This window comes from Armigeres subalbatus, chromosome 2, assembly GCF_024139115.2.
Source record: "Armigeres subalbatus isolate Guangzhou_Male chromosome 2, GZ_Asu_2, whole genome shotgun sequence".
Lineage (NCBI taxonomy): Eukaryota > Metazoa > Arthropoda > Insecta > Diptera > Culicidae > Armigeres > Armigeres subalbatus.
Window position 1 is genome coordinate 194708368 of NC_085140.1, and position 21106 is coordinate 194729473.

The 21106-nt window shown below is 40.7% G+C and overlaps 1 protein-coding gene across 1 annotated transcript in view; it reads right to left on the bottom strand.

Annotated features, from left to right (window-relative positions):
• Positions 1-21106, bottom strand: part of LOC134215691 (uncharacterized) — a 350826-nt gene that overhangs the window by 35224 nt on the left and 294496 nt on the right. The window lies entirely within an intron of this gene.

The window sequence follows — 21106 nt, forward strand, 5'->3', positions numbered from 1 at the left end:
ACTTGTGAAATAACTATTGGACAAAGCAATGCACAAAACAAAATACTCATTTGAACCTACAATTTCCGAAGCGCTAATGAGAGTGTGATAAAATCTACTGTTTCTTGATAACCATGCTTGAATTGTACACAAATTATGTAGGGTAATGACAAGAAAGATATTTTTGACACACGTTAGTAGTACAAAATGTCTTTCGAACAAACAAACATATAAAACGCGTTTGTATTTTGATAATATGAATTAGATATGTATATCGGAAAGATCTCACCGAAGTCCGTAAAATGCATCCAAATCCAATGTTCTATGTTCCGGTTGAGTAATATTTGTTCAGTGACTGAGGACTCCGTTATAGCTTCGAGTCAAACTACCAAACACTAAACGGTGTACTGGAATTTCCATCTGGAGGCTTTGTGGCCCCTTCCATGAACATCCGAAATAAGGCACGTTTTGAATGCGGTTTCTACGTTGAAGATTGCCACTAAAAACTAAGTTTTTGCTTCCACTGTACATTTCTGCAACGTCTTTTTTCATCACCCGCAGGCCGCAGCTCCATGCGCACCCTACCGAATGTTGCACTCAACACTGCCTCGTCTCCTCACAATTTTACATAAATCTACTGTCACTAATCGATGCACACACGTTATTCATAATTCCACTCAGCCTACGGGGTCTGATTCCACAAAACACATTAAACACAAAAGAACAATAGTTATTTTCCTGGTGTCGCAATCCGAGCCTCCACAACCAGCCGAAACGATTTTATGCGAGGTGAAAAAACGCGGATGAAAATTTTAAACGTCTGCACATAAGCACGGCATACTACGATCTCCTTTGATGTTGATATTCCTCTCGATACCAAAAGTGATATGTATTCTATTAGCATTTCCTCAGTTTTTAATTGAAAGCTTTTCATTGCATGAGTATGTATCTTTTGTGGCAAGTGCAATGGATACACTATGCCCAGTGTGTCGAGAATGTTTCCAATCCGAATACATCCTAGACTGGACCGAGAATCGGAGATGCATTCCAGATTGGCAATTCTACGCCTTTGCTCATAAGGCTACTGGTAGCAAAGTAAGCGTTGCGTTTTTCAAAAGATAATAAACCAGTCTACTGTAAGCTCTTTCCCTAACCAGTCGAGTTTTATTTTTCTCTGCTATCAGGTTATGGGCTGCTAGCAGAAGTAGCCATAGTAACGGCCGATCAACAAGCCGAAAGTATTTTTTCACCTCAAGACTTCAAGATTCTAAAATCAAGAGAAGATGGCTGGCGGCGTGAGACGTTCAAACGGTGGAAAAAGAAATCCAGCCGGAAACGGAAGTAGTGGCGCTGCAGCAGGTGGAAGTGGTTCCGGAAATCAAATCGGCGGAACTGAAGACATTCAACCAGGAGGAGGACAAGCAGATAGCGTTTCGAGGTTTCCGGGCAGTAGCATGTCGCTCCACTCGGTGCCGAAATTGAAAGGAAGGGACAATTATGTTTCGTTGGCGTTCACCATGCGTATGGTAATGATCTACGGAGGAACGTTGCGGGCCGTGGATCCTTCGGAGGGCACCCAGGTGGATTTCAATCTCTCGGAGCGCGCTCTTTCGACGATTTGCCTCAGCATTGAACCCTACAACTACAGCTTGGTTCAAAAGGCGAAGACAACGAAGGAAGCATGGTCAAGTCTGAAAATAGCTTTTCAGGAGTGTGGAAGAACTCGGAAGATCAATTTGCTTCGCAAGCTGACTCAGTTGGAGCTTGAAGATTGTTCGTCTGTGGAGGAGTACGTGGACGCGATAATGTCCACTAGCCACAAGCTCAGAGAAATCGGATTCAAGTTGGACGACGAGTGGCTTTCGCTGATCCTGTTGATGGGGTTGCCAAAGAGATATGAGCCCATGATTATGGGACTGGATGCGTCAAGACTCAATCTGACGGCGGACGTGGTCAAATCAAAAATACTACAAGATGTGACCCGTGATCAAGATGTCGGTTCCGGTGATTCGAGCGGAGCGTTGCTGGTACGTAACAAGAAGAAGAACGTAAGCAAGAAGGACAAATCCAGCATCCGAGTGTCAGCAAAAATCCAAAGCAGTCGGAGGTTCTGGTCGTAATAAGCAGGTGGCGTTGCTAGCATTGCCCAAGCCGGTGCATCAGACGGAAGACTGGATCCTGGACTCTGGAGCGGGGCGTCACATGTGCAGATCCCAAGCGGCTCTCGTGGCTCCCAAGAAGACATCCGAATCAATCAACGTGGCCAATGCAGCGGAGATACCTGTGGCGGCTGTTGGAAGCGTGAAGCTCGAAGTCGAAGTGGAAGGTACGTACACCGATCTCGATATATCTAACGTGCTATGTGTTCCAGACCTTGCAATCAATCTTCTGTCCGTGAGTGAAATCTGCAAGAAAGGATACCGCGTTACGTTCACTGACAAGGCCTGTGAGGAGGTGCACGCGTCCAAGGGGAACGTTATCGCGACGGCACGAGAGACAGATGGCCTGTACAAGTTAAATCTCGCTGCACAGAACAATTCGTTTGTCGCAAAACCCTGTGGCAATTTGGAGTTGTGGGATCGACGGCTAACGCATCTCCACATCGACAGCGTCAAGCGGTTGACATCGAGGGTGACTGGTATGGACATCAGTGGTACCACTATGCAGGGTTGTGTACCGTGTGCGGAAGGCAAACACCGAAAGTTTCCATTCAAGTCAAGTGGAGTTCGAGCGAAGGAAGTGTTAGAGCTAATCCACTCGGACCTGTGTGGACCAATGAAGAAGGCGTCACATGGCGGTAGGAAGTATTGGGTCACGTTCATTGACGATGCTACCAGGATGACGTTCGCTTATTTCCTCAAATCCAAGGCGGATGCGTTCAGTGCGTTTGAAGAGTTCAAGACCTACGTTGAAAACCAGACGGGGACGAAGATCAAATGTTTGCGAACCGACAATGGACATGAGTATCTGGGTGAGCAGTTTAAAACATTCCTGAAGAAGAGCGGAATACGGCACGAGAGGACGATACCGTACAACCCGCAACAGAACGTATCTTCGGAGAGGATGAACCGGACGATTGAGGAGAAAGCACGTTGTTTGTTGGCGGATTCGGGGCTCGATAAACGTTCCACGGCAGTGTACCTAGCTAACCGATCTCCGACGAAGGGCAGTCCAGCAACACCGCTGGAAATGTTTTCCGGTAAGAAGCCAGACCTCTCTCATCTCCGAGTGTTTGGTTCCAATGTGATGGCGTATGTACCGAAGGACAAAAAGAAGAAGTGGGACGTGAAGTCCATTCCATGCATTTTGGTTGGCTATCCGGATTGTACCAAGGGGTACAGAGTTTTCAACCAATCAACAGGAACGGTTTACGTTAGTCGGGACATCATCGTACTGTCGGAATTCTACCACAACCAAGAGGTTGAACAAGAGTACAGCCAAGACATCAGTGTGGATGTTATCAGCAACAAAGAGGACGAGCCAGGACGAGCAGGCGCTGTACGGTCTGAAACAGGCCAGCAGAGTATGGAACCGGAAGCTGAACACGAAGCTCAAGCAAATGGGTTTCAAGCGATCGAAGCATGACACGTGCGTCTACTATCGGGTGGTGGCAGGAAATGTCGTCATCATTGCCATATACGTGGACGATTTCCTGATTCTCTCGAACGATCAGCGGTTGGTAGACCAGATCAAGCAGCAACTATGTGCGGAATTCAAGATGAAGGATCTGGGACCGGTCAAGCAGGTGCTGGGATTGCGTGTGACCAGATCGGAAGGCGTTGTGGCAATCGACCAGGAACAGTACATCGACAAGTTGTTGGCGAAGTTTAATATGGTCGACTGCAATGCTGCACAAACTCCCCTCGACGTGAATCAGCGGCTCACCAAGGAAATGTGCCCTGTAACTGAAGAAGAGAAGGAGAATATGAAGAACATTCCGTACAGATAACTTGTAGGAGGATTGCAGTTCGTTGCGCAGTTTACCAGGCCGGACGTCAGCCATGCGGTAAGTCTGGTCAGCAGCTTTTGCAGCAACCCTGGACCGGCGCATTGGACAGCGGCGAAGAGGACACTTCGGTACTTGGGAGGTACGAAGCACGAAAAGCTTACGTAAAGACGGACCGGAGAGACGAGTTTCCATGGCTACAGCGACGCAGATTGGGGCAACGATCCCGATACACGACGATCCGTAAGCGGGTATGCGTTCCTGGAGAGTGGTGGCGTTGTCAGCTGGAATTCGAAGAGGCAATCTACCGTTGCACTTTCGACAACCGAAGCGGAGTACATGGCTCTGTCAACGGCGACTCAAGAGGCCATGTGGTGGGGAAGCTTCCTGCGTGAGCTTCACGGGACGAACGGTGTTTTGGTGATCCATTGCGATAACAAGAGTGCCATTACCCTGGCAGAACGTGAAGTTGGTTACTCGGCACGTAGCAAGCATATCGACATAAGACATCACTACATACGGGAGCAAGTCGAAGACAAAACCATCAAGTTGGTCTTCGTAGCATCTGAACTTCAAGCGGCGGATATTCTAACAAAATCGTTATCTGGTCCGAAGCATACCGAAGACAGGAAGAAGCTAGGTGTTATATAACTTTACGCTTAAGGGGGGATGTTAGCAAAGTAAGCGTTGCGATTTTAAAAAGATAATAAACCAGTCTACTGTAAGCTCTTTCCCTAACCAGTCGAGTGTTTTCTCTGCTATCAGATACCCAACTCAATTTTGTTCACTTGCGTCTCAAAACAAGACATATGAGGTGTTGTAAGATCTCCAAATCGTCCTGGAGTTTGAATCAAATAGACTAATGAATCAACCAAGGCTTCCATGATGTCCCCAGCCGCGGTGTCAACCCAATTTTGTTTTCTGAGGCATATATTTAAGGAAATTCTTGGATGAGCTGAAATGGAAGAATTTTTGAAGGTATATCCATGTTTTTCTAAGGATGAAGTCGGGCCAACTTACGTTAGATTTGGTCACATAGAACAACTGTTCTTTGTGTTGCTCACATCATTTGACTTAAGTTCTACTAAACCGCCGCGAACACCAATTCATTAAAAATAAAAACGTATCCAGCTTTTTACGGGTCGGTGCCATAATACTTTGAATCACCCCTTTTGACATATACTGTGTCCACTATAATTTTTATAGATGGATCTTAGCAATCGGCGATCCGCTGATTTTTTTGTTGAAAACTGTCAGATTTTTACTTGGAAATACTTTTAAAACTTGGTTTAATATTATTAATACGTATTAAAACATATTAATATTTTTTTTCTTCTTTTAGGTGTTCATGAAACATAAGGTAGACTTCTGGATTATTTTCATTATTTAAATTAAAAAAATCTAATGTACGGATACGCACGTTCTACATCAGTGTGATAAAAATAATACGATGTTGCATTATTTGCGCAAAGTTATCTGTTCTGCTCGATAATTTTGTGATCTTCCGGAAGACAGGAAGGTGGTTTTGGAACCACAAAATATTATAGTGAGGCAATAAGAATCTCTACAGATTCTTAAATAAGATCATTGTTCATCTAGAGGCAAATCTTTTTTCTCACATCCGCAAGCTTTAACTATGACAGAGTTTCCCGCAGAGGCACTACACGGTAGCCAAGGTTGTTAAAGGACAGCATCCCACATTGTTCATAGAATCACCGGGTGAAAACAATATCCATTTTTTGCTAAGGCATTTTTCCAACATATTTTTATTCATCGAATGGAATGCTAAAATAGAAGAATAGTAATACTAATATATCAAACATTATATAATAATGCGTGAATTATCTTTTGTTGATTATTTGAATTGGATTTTCTTCTGTTTAATAAAAATAAACAACTCAATAAATCTCGTTGGTAATGAGGAAGACTAAAACTCTTTTTCATGGCTACCTAGATATTAACAAAAAATAAATTCACTGCATACGGCAAATTCGATTCAACCCTTGTTAATTCATGGCTAGTGTAAAAAGCTGGATTCTTCGCTGAACCAAGAGTAGTGTTTGCATAACAATCAGATGTTAATTTTTAGTGCTTCGAAAATGCTTAACTTCTAAAAGTGTAATAGTATATCTTAGTCCTTGCCATTTTAATTTGAGTCCTTGCTACACATTCAGCGATCTTAAAACTTTCTGTTGCTGTTATTATGTTTTTGGTTCAAAACACTTCTTATTTTATGTAAGTGGCAACAAATGTTGCACATGGATTTTGAAAAAAATGAACTACAAATGTATAAAAAACCGACTAGAAGGTCGTGTCGGGGTTGTATCGACATGCGTTGTTATGTTGTGCTGGATTTTTGTAGCAAAGTTAGTTAGAGGCTTGGTGAGGGTGTTGTTGAAGTGCCAAATTTCTATAAAGAGTTGCACTACTTGAAACAAAAACCTTTCAAATATTGTTACAATGTTGTCACGGGAGTAGCGTGTTCTGTTGGAGATTCGTAGTAGGATCGGATACGGGATATATTGTTTACTGTGCAGTTGGAGGTTTTTGAATTCAAAAACTGTGATTTTCAGTGAAACCTAAATAAAAATGTTTACTTTTCTAGCTCTTATTCTATAAAAGTTGAATAGAATCGTTTACTTATTAAAGTTTTTTATTTATTCATCAAATTACTTTTCACCATTCCAATAATTCTCAAATTCAAGTCAGAAGATCGTAGTGTGCCGCGTGCGACAGGCGGATGTGAAAATTTTTGACAGCTCAATTTTTTTCCCGTTTTGGCTGATGGTACTATACCAGAAAAATAATAAAAATAAAAATAATGTTTCATCTGATTGTTCGCTTAGTGTATTCGTGATGTTGAAGCATATGCTGTCTCGACTTATACGAAACTAGAAAAATTACATATGCCGAAGATGAAGATAACACCATACCATCGATGACATTTGCCACGTTGACCTGGTGCAGCAAGAAGATTTAGCGGAAGAAACCCCCAGAGAGCTAATTTAATTGCTAGAACATCTCAGCATGGACCCTAACAAACTGTTTAAACTTTAAACTATTGAAGCTGGCAAAAGAAGCAACAATGCAACACGTGGAACAATCGATCGACGGAAGATCCAATGCAGCTCCAGTATTTCAGGAAAGCTTCATGGCATAGCTGCACGGAAAATTAATACAGGGTTTAACTGGAAGGTGAGGATGAGGATGGTGAACACGTTCCAATTATTTACTTTTGCCATATAAAATTCAAACTCCTGAAATTTATCACTAAATACGCACAGGGCATCGTTTGCTACTATTGCCGCAGATATTGTGGAAATCCCAAGTATCCGGTTCAAGCTTTAATTAGCTACGGTGACTCTACTCGACCTTCTACTCCCTGAGTAGTTAGTACGAATAAGGGCGTCCTTGTGATGTTTTGCTGTACCTGTTATGAACTAGTACATCCCATTCCATACACTCCCTGAAGAGACCTTCCTAGCTTCAGAAGTGATTGGGGTGAACCATTTAAAAATAATAATCCTGTAGACTTTAAGACCTGTACTCCATGACATTCTTATATTACCTGGAATGGAACAATAGTTGAAGAGGTATCCAATTTAGTCCTATGGATCGAAACGGGTATGAGCAAGTTTTTTTGAAAAAAGATAACAGCTTTTTGGTTACACGTGTTGATCGTAAGGCTTATATTTCAGGGATGGATGATATTCATGGATGATCTGCAATGGCACAATAGTTGAAGCCATATTCACTTTGGTTCTATGGATTAAAAAGGGCTTGGCCTAATTCATATGTGACCGGATTTAGTCACAATCAAATTGCTACAACATTTTTATTTTTCAACGATTTGGAGATCTTACCAGATCTCATATGTGTGGATTTGAGACGCAAGTGAAAGACAAATACTCGGAGGGCATAATTGGGTTGTTACCGCTGCTGGGCACATCATGATAGCCTTGGTTGATTCGGCAGACCATTTGATACAAACTCCAGGATAATTTGGAGATCTTAGAACAAGTCATATTGCTACATTTGAGGCGCGAGTGAACGACAAATACTCGGAGGACATAATTGGGTTGTTACCGCGGCTGGGGACATCATGGAAGCCTTGGTTGATTCGGTAGACCATTTGATTCAAGCTCCAGGACAATTTGGAGACCTTACAACATCTCATACGCCCAGATTTAAGACGTATGTGAAAGACAAATACTTGGAAAACATAATTGGGTTGTTACCGTGGCTGGGGACATCATGAAAGCCTTGGTTAATTCGACAGACCATTTGATTCAAACTCCAGAATGATTTGGAGATCTTACTGCATATAATATGTCTGGATTTGAGACCCAAGTGAAAGACAAACACTCGGAGAACATAATTGGGTGGTTACCGAGGCTGGGGCACTTCATGGAAGTTTTGGTTGATTCAGTAGACCATCCCGGGCAGAAGCCATGAACAGAATAACAAAACATGATATGGACTTGATTGATATAAGAGATAAAAGAACAGGCAACAATATAAAAACTGCACCAATATATCATCTAAATATCAAGGTATGCTATGGATGAGAACGAACTAATGGCACATGATATTGATCACTTCTTACAAATAGCATAACTCGATCTCCTCATGATATTATAGTGCAAAATATTGATATTGTCGTCTGATCTTTTATCTCTTATATCAATCATGTCCATATATTATTTTGATATCGAATCAACATTTGATATTATTGAGCTATTTTCGTCTAATTGGGATTTGATTCAAACTTCAGAACAATTTGGAGAACTTACAACATCTCATATGCCTAGATTTGAGACGCAAGTGAAAATACAAATACTCGGAGGACGTAATTGCGTTGATATTGCAGCTGGGGATTCGGCAAAACATTTGATTCAAACTCCAGGACAATGTGGAGATCTTGCAACATCTCATATGCCTGGATTTGAGACGCAAGTGAAAGACAAATACTTGGAGGACATAATTGGGTTGTTACCGCGGCTGGGGACATCAGGAAAGACTTGGTTGATTCGGTAGACCATTTGATTCAAACTCCAGGACAATTTGGAGATCTGGAGAACAACTCATACGCTTATATTTGAGACGCAAGTGAAAGACAAATACTCGGAGGACATATTTGCGATTTACCGCGGCTTAGGAGTCTAGGGAATTCTTGAATGACCTGGAAAGGAACGGCTGCTTAAGGCATATTGAGTTTGGTTTAATAGATCATATAGAGCATGAGTCGTATTTAAAAAGCGATAACAGCCCTTCGGTTACGCGGGTAGACCTCAAGACCTATACTACAGGGAATTCTTTGATGACCTGGAACAGAATTTGGTTTAATATATCAAATGGGCATGAACCATTTTTAAAAAGAGATAACCGTTCTTTCGTTACGCTTGTAGACCTTAGGTCCTTGGTTACGCGTGTAAAAAACTACCGTAAAAAGGTTGAGTGTATTTAAAAATAATTTTCAAGTACATATTTAGAGTAAGTTAATGAACATAATAGGGGGAATGACGGCTTTGGCAGGTTTTGTTCTATTATTGGCAGGGGCTCAAATTTGGCCTAAACATTCTTTGCATATCAAAGAATATTGTGGCCAAATTTCATAAAATTTGGTCGACAAAAACCCCTGCCAATAATAGAACAAAACCTGCCGAAGCCGTTTTTCCCCCTATCTAATTTAACTTCTTGTTACAGTCAACCCTCCATGAGTCGATATTGAAGGGACCATCGACTCATGGAAATATCGAGATGTGGAATAGGAAATCTTTGGAAAGCTCTTTGGAGGGACCATCACAGTAACCCAGAAAATATTTTATGATATGGAATAATTTGCTTCCATGAGTCGATATCGAGTCATAGAACATCGACTCATGGAGGTTTGACTGTATTGAGCAATTCTCTGTGACATCACGATTTTTTTTTTCAAGATTTCAATTTTGTATTTTTTGATTACATTCCCTGAAATTTTGAATATACATTCTTTATGGCCAAAAAACATTATCTGCATCATTGGTTTGCCATTGTAACTCTTTTGTAACTTATGGCAAGGGCTTAAGCAAAAACACCTTGAACACTTTCAAAAAATATAACTTGAAAACGGCTTGTCCGATCATTCTGGTGTCTTTGGCAAAGTTTTAGATATACAATGGGGCTATGTGAAAAAAATATACAATGTGGAAAAAATTCAAACATTAAAAATAAAACTTAAAAATCGATTTTCTCAAAAACGAATTTTCCAATATTTTTTATTTTTTAATATGTTGTAGCAGATAATATATGTTTCATTTTGCACTATGGGTCATGATGGAGAAATGAGGAACAAAAAAGTTATAATTTTTTGAAATAAGTTAGTTTTTCAAAAATGATTGAAATAATATTTTTACGTTTTTGTCAATTCAAAGACACCAGGATGATCGGACAAGCCGTTTTCAAGTTATATTTTTTTGAACGTGTTCAAGGTTTTTTTGCTTAGGCCCTTGTCAAAAGTTACACCAGAGTAAAAATGGCAAACCAATGATGCAAATAATGTTTTTTGGCCATAAAGGATGTATATTCAAAATTTCAGGGTAACCAAAAAATACAAATATAAATCGACTTTCGATTTCACAAAGAATTGATCTATTTTATATCTAAATAGATACAAATTAATGTCCTATAAAAAGAATACCGCAATGTGCCACATTTTCCTGCCTGTTTGTAACACCCAGCCACCTTTAACATAGCCTTGCTTTGTAAAAACGAATATTACCGCACAGCTAAGGTTTGACTCTATACCAAATGTATATCTGTTTGCAGGTTTCGGTATTCTCACTCAATCACCCGAGCAGAGGATGCTCACTCACGCAGATTTTCTCCGAGACATCATTTTGCGGGAAAAGTGAAACTCGACAGAATCCTATTCCAAATTTGCCTCACAACTTCAGAAGCACATATCTCAACAAAGAAAAATCAGATCACGGCGGATACCACTTCTTCGTCTGTGCTGCGTTGCAGCATGTTTTTAGTTATGCTGATCTCTGTTTATTAAGGTTTTTATATCCAAAACGCGAGTCTAGGGCAAAACCGTTAATTGTGGCAGCCATACTGCCGTGAATCGCATATCTTTGCCATCTTTGCTGGGTTTCCTATTCATATGGGACACATATGCGATTCACGGCAGTATAGGTATATTTCATTTTGTTATTTTTCTCACTTTTTTTTATGTCTTTTCTTGCCTTCAAAAATGCCAATAATAATAGTAGCATTAAGCTCAGATTTATATTGCAACTAAGGATTTAAAATTTAATTTTTTTGATAAATTTATTTTTTTTTTTAATTTAAAAAGTGGGATTTTATCAATAAAGTTTCTTTGAATTGTAAACGATGAGCAAAAAACCATTTGTAAAAGAAATAACTTTTTGAATATAGCTGCCTTAATAATGTACCGATTATAGCTTTGCGGTAAGACGCAGTCCAGTGAAGTCAATCAACTGCACAGAACTCACTTTGTAAGCAATATTATAAATCAAAAACATAACCCATGATGCACATTTGATTGGATATTTCCATTTCCCCTCGATGCGGGCATGCGGTCGTATCAATGAAAATAGAACGAATCCATTTGATTTTACTTTAGCATGTGTATTTGATTTCAACCTATCACTTACCAAAAACGTTTGACCACACGCAGCGCAGACCGCTGGGTTGTTTGTGACGGTCGTAGCAATTCGACAGCCTGCCTTGCAATCTCAGCGGGTACAGCTGGGCCTTATATTATTGGTGGACCGTTTACATAGGTGCAGGTAAAACTATGAGTATGGAAATGCATCAACGGAAGCTGCATTGACGCAGCTAATTACTGTCAATTAGCGCGACGGAGGTTTATTGCACAGACTTGTTCGAGTTCCAAAAAAACACTATTTGATTTGGCCACCGTTATTGTACGGTATTGCGTTATGTGACCGTATTTATGTTGTCGAAAACCGTCACTCGACCCCGAATCAAACAACGAGTGATTACTGATTGCTTATCCCACCCCGCTGAGTGAAAAGTGCTACTGCAAGAGTTCATCCCCGATTGAAAACTTACAACAATTTAATAGTATGTTGATTGATGAATCGACAGTTGTGCGATAAGTTGAAGAAGCCCGCGGGCATGTTGATTGATGAGTTGATGGTTCACGTTGGCGCCCCCCAACGTACATGTGAGCATGAACTTCAGCGCCGTCGCTAGCATACTCGAACGCGGGGGGGCACGTTGGCTATTGTTTCGGTGCGCCAGGTGCATCCTTGCAAACCCTCCCCTTTGCCGTGCCCGCGGATGCACCGTGGCGTAGTTGATTGATGACTTCGTTGGGGGGGAATCTGTGAGAAAACAAAGAACTTCTTATATATCATTGAATTCAATTCCTATCTTGAGCACAATGAATGAACACGGCGAAGAATCTAATTGTGAGTTGTGAATGGCTGATGGAGGACGCGAGCGAAGGATATCTATTGAAAGCTTTCTGACCGGTTGCAATGACTATTTCTACCACGGACAGTCGTTCTTCAAATCAGAGCGATGTCGGTACGGGGCTAGAAAATAGATGGATTCTGTCAGCGTTCTGATATTGGGAAAATTAGTATATAGGTAGATACCGAATTTGTGTAAAGGACGATCCATTCACAAGCGAAACGATTGAAATATTGAATAAATGAACGCGCTAGATTGGCGTGTACTGTGGTTGAAAAGTGATATTGTGGAACTGGACACAAAATATTTATCAGTTTTCCCGCATTCGGTGAAGCGATCGATAATTCGCAATACAAGTACATATCAATCTGTGGGAAAACAGATCGAATAATAAGACTTGTTCAATGTGATGGGAATAATGATGAGGTATTCCTGAACTAAGACAGCAAGAGCAGAATGAATGAAGATTGGTAATCGTAAAAAGAAAAAGAACGAATAGAAATCAAAGTTAGTTAAAGAAAAGTAAAAACGAATGCGGTTCAGAAAGTTATGTAAAGTGTTTACTTAACAGGAGGCTTATATGTAGCTAAAAATAATTGCTGTTTAAATAACGTTAATTAAAAGTTTTTGCTGTATAATCAGGAATACAAATGATGAATAACTGCTAGCTACTATTTATTTATTCAATGTCAGAGAAAAGCTCGCGAGATAACGAGGTAGTTTAAATTGTATTCCAAAGTTATCACAATGATTAAAACTTTTGAATAAAATAACTTCAACCATTTTTCAACCAGACAAATACACCAACCATTTTAAAAACATCTATTCATCTCGCACGTCGTCAATAGATCGCCACAATTCCATTGAAAGGAAGCGACATAAATTGCACAAGTTTTTCACTTCGTTCAGGCAACTTTTTTACCCATTTGCAATGACTAGCATTTCCATCTTTATCTCGCCATCGACACCATTCTGATTCAACGGACGCTCTGGGTAAGCAATATTTGGCTGCAAAACGGTGACTTGAGAAAAGTGCGTCCAATACACTACCGGAAATAAATAAATAAAGACCAGCTTGATTATCATAATTATTTTTGTCGTCACTGAGGATTGAAATCTCGATTCGTAGAAATTCGATTAACCCTTCTGTTACCAATCCCCCTTTAAAACAAAATTAAAAATCTTTTTGTCTGTAACTTTTTTGTCTTTCAACATTTTTTTCGCAACTTTCACCAAAAGTAGTTGAGTTTATTAAAGTTTAAGGAGTTTTATGGATTTCCAGGATTGATCACTTGGTTCCGGAGTTATTCCGGATTTAAAATGGATATTAGATTTCGGCCATTTCTCAGAACGCATATTACGGAAATTATTATTTTAGCTATTTTAATTGGAAACTATGCATAAGCTATGCCAAATTTAATCGATTCAAAGTATGGCCTGTATTCCGGATTCCGGACGTTTCGCAGGAACCAGTTTCGGGGTCACTTTACGTAAATAGGTGAATAACATCACATCCCGTAACACGGTAGATCACTTTGACGTAGTGTGTTGCGGTGTAAGATCTACCAAACAGAGCCCTAGCTTAATCCATTTTTCTAGCTAGGGCAATAAGTTGTGGTAATTAAGGATTCATCGTATTTAGTCCCCGCTACCAACAGCAGTCTCAGAAATGAAACATAATTAATGTTACCTTGCAGACAGTTGAAAGACTCGAATTCCTCTTGTTTGAGGCTAGACTGTATGCAGCGGAAACAACTTTTCAAGCAGTTAGTTAAAAAACCTCGGTACCCGGTCCTAGGCTGAACTGACTGCTGGAAAAATCGAGTTAGGGGTTTAAATACGTACTAACTCTTTTTGAACTGGTGAACAACGGTAGTGAGAGGAACACACGGAAGTTCTTATTACTGAACAAATTCTCTTGCTTGAAATGGTCTTGTAGACAGAGCTAAATCCCGGGTTTTCATTGTTTTACTGGTGATATTCTAGAACAGCGGTTCTCAACCTGGGGTACATGTACCCCTGGGGGTACCTTTGCCGGCTCCAGGGGGTACCTCGCTCAAAAATGCATAATGGCGGATGTATTACAATTTTTATCAAGCTTATTGATAAAGTTTTGATAGTTATATAATTTTTTTCATATCAAAATTTTGTCTTGCACATAATATGCATGGGGATTAGTAACTCGAAGACTTTTGAATCCTGCCCTTCACAACGAGCACAGTGGATGCACGACTGTAGTACTAAAGATCACCAGAATGACGAATGAACAAATTTAAAAAATCTTTTATGCAATCTACCCGATCAAAACGAAATGTCGAATCATTGGTTAAGAATATGCTTCTGAACTGAGATTTGTGGTCTACACGTTCGGAAGCCTTCTTAAGAGACACAATTTTCCGAAACGCTCAATTGCTTCGTTGCAAGCGGATTGTAAGCATCCTTCTACGCTTCTCGAAAGCATCCATCCAAGCAGCTTGAAGACCCCTTTCGATAGGATCAGAGGACTCCTTTCAAGAGGCTCGGAAGCCTCCTTTCAAGAGGCTCGGAAGCCTCCTTTCAAGAGGCTCGGAAGCCTCCTTTCAAGAGGCTCGGAAGCCTCCTTTCAAGAGGCTCGGAAGCCTCCTTTCAAGAGGCTCGGAAGCCTCCTTCAAGAGGCTCGGAAGCCTCCTTTCAAGAGGCTCGGAAGCCTCCTTTCAAGAGGCTTGGAAGCCTCCTTTCAAGAGGCTCGGAAGCTTCCTTTCAAGAGGCTCGGAAGCCTCCTTTCAAGAGGCTCGGAAGCCTCCTTTCAAGAGGCTCGGAAGCCTCCTTTCAAGAGGCTCGGAAGCCTCCTTCAAGAGGCCCGGAAGCCTCCTTTCAAGAGGCTCGGAAGCCTCCTTTCAAGAGGCTCGGAAGCCTCCTTTCAAGAGGCTTGGAAGCCTCCTTTCAAGAGGCTCGGAAGCCTCCTTCCAAGAGGCTCGGAAGCCTCCTTTCAAGAGGCTCGGAAGCCTCCTTTCAAGAGGCTCGGAAGCTTCCTTCCAAGAGGCTCGGAAGCCTCCTTTCAAGAGGCTCGGAAGCCTCCTTTCAAGAGGCTCGGAAGCCTCCTTTCAAGAGGCTCGGAAGCCTCCTTTCAAGAGGCTCGGAAGCCTCCTTTCAAGAGGCTCGGAAGCCTCCTTTCAAGAGGCTCGGAAGCCTCCTTTCAAGAAGGAGGTACCTCAATTAATGCAAAACTGCGAAGGGGTACCTCTCAAGAAAAAGGTTAAGAACCGCTGTTCTAGAAGCAAGACAAGGATGTGGCTAGGGCTCCGATGCATGGCCAAAAACAGTATAACTGTTCTGTTTTCTCAAGAAAGGATTGATTTCCTATTGATAAGGGGCACGCCTTCAATGGGATTACTCTCTGTGAAGGGTCTAAATTGCGGGACCTTGTCATGGTGCTCTTTTAGAAAACAAAACAACAACTGTATCGAAACCGATACTGCATTGCTTATCAATAGTAATGACGTAATTCGACATGCACTTAAACACTAAGGATACGGGTAATGCTACAATAGATCTAATAACAGGTCGCAGTGGCACACCCGAACAGGAAAAAAAACATCATGCGACACATCAAACTTTTCGATCACTGGTGGCGCCAGATCACTGGTGGGGCACAAGCATTTTTGGCGTTATTGATTAATTTATAATTTGTCGTCAGTAGTAAGAACTACAATTTTGAGCGTAATTGATCAAGCGATAAACCAATTAAAAACAATCGGGCTTTTGAAATATCCGTAAATCTAGGATAAAATTTCAGGAATTTCTTCTTGAGTTTACATGCGAATTGCTAACAGAAGTGACAACGAAACTCCTGAAGGCATTGCCGACATTACATTTGTCCAAGAATATCCTCCAAGATTTTTTCTCGGAATTTACTCTAGGGATTTTTCCAGTTAATCCTCTGGAAATTACTTCAGAGATAAACCCAGCATTTTTTTTAGATTCCCAAAAAGATGATATTCTAAGACAATTTTGAAAATTTCTTTCGAAATTCCTGCAGAAACCATTCCGGAAGTTTTGTTGGAATAATTTGGGTTAATATATTAAAGAGTGAAATAGGAAGTACTAGAGGAATTTTCGGAAGAGTTTCTTAAGGAAAGAAATGTCCATATGAAATTTACGAAAGAACTCTTAAAGTAATTTCGGAATGATCCTAAAAACAAATTCTGAATTAATTTCAGAAGTGACTCCTGAAGAACTTCCCAAGAAATTCTCGAGAATATCCGAAAAAGTATGATGATGGGCCGACTGAAATCCTGATGTTTTTTATTTATTTGGCAAGTTTTAATTCCAGTTTCGAAACAGTGTTTTGTTTTATTGCTGTCCGAATTTTTGAAGGACTTCCCGGATAAATTCCTGACAGCATTCCCGATAGAATTCCTTCAGATATTCCAGAAAGAATTCATCTTTTGAGATTTCTATGGAGTTTGCACCAAAAATAGCGAAAAAAAAAATCTAAATCCCTGGATGTGTACAGCGTCGGTTATAGCCGATAGTAGGGTCTTCTACGGGATGATGAAACGCAGAAACTAGTTTGCAGCTACAGCAGGTGATGGTGAAGGGGTGAGGTTGACAGTGGAAGGTCTCCAATTTTTTTTAACCATAGTCCTCAAACTCCCGGAATGACACATTACTGGTATCCACTCCTTTTGCAACTAGTTTAATGACTTCTAGATCACTGGGACTAGTTCCCAAATTCGCTTTCACGGTTTCGGAGATCGCTTCGTTCATTACATCAGGTCTTATGCGAGACATGTAGAGCCAAAATCGGCTTGATGGTTTGACACTGACGGGTACAGAGATAACGTTTTCATTGAGCTGCTTTGAACCGGATCGACATTCTGAAATGGGCTTAAACGAATCTAGTTCGCGTGGTCGTTTAGCAGCATGTGCAGGTTCTTGATCAGCGGCCATCGATTGAGTTTCGGGGAATGTATCTATGGCGTTGGTTTGTCTGAAATCTTTTTTATTTCCGTCTGCAAACTAAGAATAGCATCGGTGAGCGATGCTAGAGGAGATTTTTCATCCGCGCAGTTCGTAATTGCACGGAGATGCGAATTTTCAAACAGATTGGCGCATTTGTCGCACATCCAATAAAGGTTCATCCGATATGTTGTGAAGTAATTCATCAGAGCTCGTGAAACTCCAGAACAATTCATGTGATTCATCTGTTTACCGGTTCCATTCGGTTTAAATATGGACCAGGAAGTACAAAAATACCATAGAATGTCATAACTTTTTAAATCATGAAGTTTGATATTTCCCAAAATTGATCCTTGAACCGGTGATCAGTAAATTCGTTAACCTTCGATATGTCTCATGATGAGTTTGCAAAGTTGATCCTTGAACCGGTAATCGGTAAATCCTTTAACAGGTTCCAATTGGTTCAAATACGGTCCAGGAAGTACAAAACTAACATAGAATGCTGTAACTTTGGAAATCATGAAGTTTGCATGGTTTGCTTATTTCTCAAAATTGATCCTTGAGCTGGTACCGTAAATCCGATAATCGGGTCCTATCGATACAAAACTACCATAGAATGCTATGACTTTCGTAATAATGAAGTTTGATGTGTCGTATGATGGTATTCGCCTATTTCCGTAACCTTAACAGGTTCCGGCGGAACGTCTGTAATCCGGAGTACAGGCCACATTTTTGACCGATCAAATTCCTGATCAAATTTGGCATAGTTTATGCGTCGTTTCCAATCAAAATATCTAAAATTATCATTTCCGAATAATGCCAAAAGCTAAATCCGGAATAACTCCGGAACCAAGTGGCCCATCCTGAAAATCTTTAATGTCCGAGAAATTTGAATAAATTCCGTTACGAAAAAAAACGTTGAAAAACAAAAAAGTTACTTCTAAACAAATTTTTATTTTCGTTTTTCAAAAGGGGGATTGGAAACGGAAAGAAACTTTTCATTTTTAGGTACCGCATTTAAATATCTATAGGGATGTGTTTTTTTTATTATTTCCAATTGAAAAACATAAATATGATTTTTGCTGATTGAAATTAGAAGTAGAATATCAAACCTATAGAAAAAAGTTTAGTTCAATCACTTTGGATTGGCGCTTCGACCCAAAAACCGTTTTGCGTGAAAATAGAGCTTGCCCTTAATTTCATTTCCACCAGCGTATATCTCCTGTCCTAGCAAACCTCTTGATCACGCATTCCTGAACTACTGATGACCTGATCCAATCACCAGGGAAATACGTCTCGAAAAGCATCTGTCCTGGAATCCAGCGGCTGAAAAATAAATCCTTTTCTCTGGTTACTTTTGATGACAAACGGAATTTTAAGCTCACAACTCATTGCTACTGAAACATCTTGAAACCGACAAAGAGTGAAAACAAGACGAAACAACGGACAAGAATTCGAGTATGACACGTTTCAACTCTAGCACAAACTGCTAATGAGGTTTGTCGCTTGAAAGTTGAGATTCTAGGGCCAGTTGATGCACGCGCCGATTTTCAGTAAGATCCGCTGCGGGTATTTTTTCGACTTCGACTCGACTTTTTTTTTCGAAATTCGACTTGAACATACGGTAAACTAAAATACTCCGAGTTCACTGAAATATTCCGCCCGTAGCGGATGTCACTTTTCCAACCGATAAGAAGAAGGAAAAGAAAAAGGTCCATTAGGTTCTGCAGCGTCTGTATCTAACCTCAAACTGATGACTGATTAGTAGTACTTCGCGTTGGACTCGGGGGCAGCCAACCAATCACGAACTCGATCCTTGTCGGAGTCAGTGGAAAGTACTACTGAACTGTCAAAAAAGTTCATTCGACGAGGACCGAATTCATTCGTGACGTCATGCTGCAGAACCTAATTAGATTTTGCAGCATGACGTCACGAATGAATTCGGTCCTTGTCGAATGAACTTTTGTTCTATAGTAGTACTATCCACTGACTCCGACAAGCTTTGCGTTCGTGTTTGGTTGTCTGCTCCTGAGCCCTACACGAAGAACTACTAATCTGTCATCAGATTGAGGTTTCATACAGACACTGCAGAATCATATGGGAGATTTCAACGCGAAGATCGATTCCGACAACTCGAACTGTGAGCGCATCAAAGAAGGCCATGGTATCGGAGTAAAAAGTGTAAGCGGAAAGCTGTTAGCAAAGCTCTTTGGTAACAAGAGCATAGTGATAGAGGCTCGCTCTGTCATACTTTACTGCGACAACCGGAATCGTAATTGAAACCTTCTTAAGCTGAATAAACGCGAACCGTGCGCATTGCACGGATTTTCCGAAATTTGGACAAGGAAAACACCACAATGAAACGTTTTGAGAACTAGATACCTATGAAATTGAAAAAGCTAGAGAAACAAAAAGAAGCCAAAGCTGCAAACAGTGATCAACAAACCGTCTAAGACGAATTAAGTACTGTCCATTTAATTCCACTAGTTAATTTTCGTTATCTTTGCAGATACGTATTTCGACCACAACTGTGGTCGTCTTCAATATCTTATACTCGACTCGACTTGAAGAAAACAATCGCAACTTACACTATTTATACTACGCTAGGTACCTAATCTAATCTTATTTGCCTACTTTATTTACCTATACTGTAAATTACTTTATTGTTTAGGTAGAAACTTGAAGAGCCAAGAGCTGCCATTTCCCTGATCCTTATTCAACAGCGCTGTTTGTACCTGTCGGTGGATTTCCAAACTCTCAGCTACATCGAGTTTCCATGGGGAAGAGACATTTCTTAAGATTTTAAGAAATGTCTCTTCCCCATGGAAACTCGATGTAGCTGAGAGTTTGGAAATCCACCGACAGGTACAAACAGCGCTGTTGAATAAGGATCAGGGAAATGGCAGCTCTTGGCTCTTCAAGTTTCTACCTAAACAATAAAGTAATTTACAGTATAGGTAAATAAAGTAGGCAAATAAGATTAGATTAGGTACCTAGCGTAGTATAAATAGTGTAAGTTGCGATTGTTTTCTTCAAGTCGAGTCGAGTACAAGACTGAAGACGACCACACAGTTGTGGTCGAAATACGTATCTGCAAAGATAACGAAAATTAACTAGTGGAATTAAATGGACAGTACTTAATTCGTCTTAGACGGTTTAATACATTCCACTAAAAGAGCTTAATATATTTTTCTGAGTGATCAACAATCAGATGACCCAAAGTTTTAGCCCGTCAACAATACTTGGTCTTGGAGACGGAAGTGAAGCGCTCATAGATAGGCGTGTTTAAGTGAGCTTTCTATCAGACGGAGGAAATAAAGCCGCTGGAATTGTAGAATTTGTCTACTACACGCGAGAGCGGGAAGAATATAAATGCGATTATGTCCGTTCAAGGTGTGGCTGGTCAGCTGCAAACTGATGGCGTGAAGCGCTGATTCGTGCACTTCGAAGAGCTTTTCCAAGTGCCAGTCAGGCCACTAACATTTCGAAATGATCTTTACCGATACTCTGAAGCTCTATCTTTACTAGAGAACAAAACGGCCATCCACAGCATGATTATGTATAAGCAGAAATGCTCAAAATTGATTCGAAATTCAAGGATACTGCGACTTGCCGAACGACTTGATGTAAAGCATCTTGAAGAAGACTTCCAAACAGGATGTTTTGATTAAGGGCGGTAGTAGGCTTGATTCCAAGGTCGACCCTTTCAACCGATGTGGAATGCCATGACACAAAAAAGTTCCTAAAAACCGTCGACATTATCGGCAGACAGGGCCAAGGTTACAAAACGATGTT